We start from the raw sequence: 667 nt of genomic DNA on the forward strand, positions 1-667 counted from the left end.
TTTTGCTTGTTGATGGGCTGAAATATAATTTGCTGAGCATAAGTCAACTTAGTGATAGAGGTTTTAAAATTGAATTTGATAATACATGTTGCTTGATATGTGATAAAAAGACTAAAGAAATCAGATTCATTGGAAAAAGAATTGACAATATATACATGCTTGACTTAGAACACTCAATAGCAATTTCTAATACTAAGTGCTTAATAACCCAAGAAGACAATATTTGGCTTTGGCACAAGAGAGCTGCACATATTCATATGGATCATTTAAATAAACTGAGTAGGAAGGAATTAGTGGTAGGATTACCTAAACTCAAGTTTAGTAAGGACAAACTATGTGATGCTTGTCAAAAGGGCAAACAAGTGAAGGCTAGCTTTAAAAGCAAAAATCAGATTTCCACAACTAGACCTTTACAATTAATTCACATGGATTTGTTTGGTCCTTCAAGAACCATGAGTCTAGGTGGAAACTACTATGGTTTAGTTATTGTAGATGACTACTCAAGATTCACATGGGTTATGTTTCTTGCAAATAAAAATGATGTTTTTAATGCCTTTAGAAAATTTGCCAAGCTTGTTCAAAATGAAAAGAATTCAAACATTACCTCTATAAGAAGTGACCATGGAGGTGAATTCCAAAACATTTTGTTCCAAAAATTCTGTGAGGA

This window comes from Cajanus cajan, chromosome 7 (assembly GCF_000230855.2).
Source record: "Cajanus cajan strain Asha chromosome 7, NIPB_CcT2T_4, whole genome shotgun sequence".
Taxonomy (NCBI): domain Eukaryota; kingdom Viridiplantae; phylum Streptophyta; class Magnoliopsida; order Fabales; family Fabaceae; genus Cajanus; species Cajanus cajan.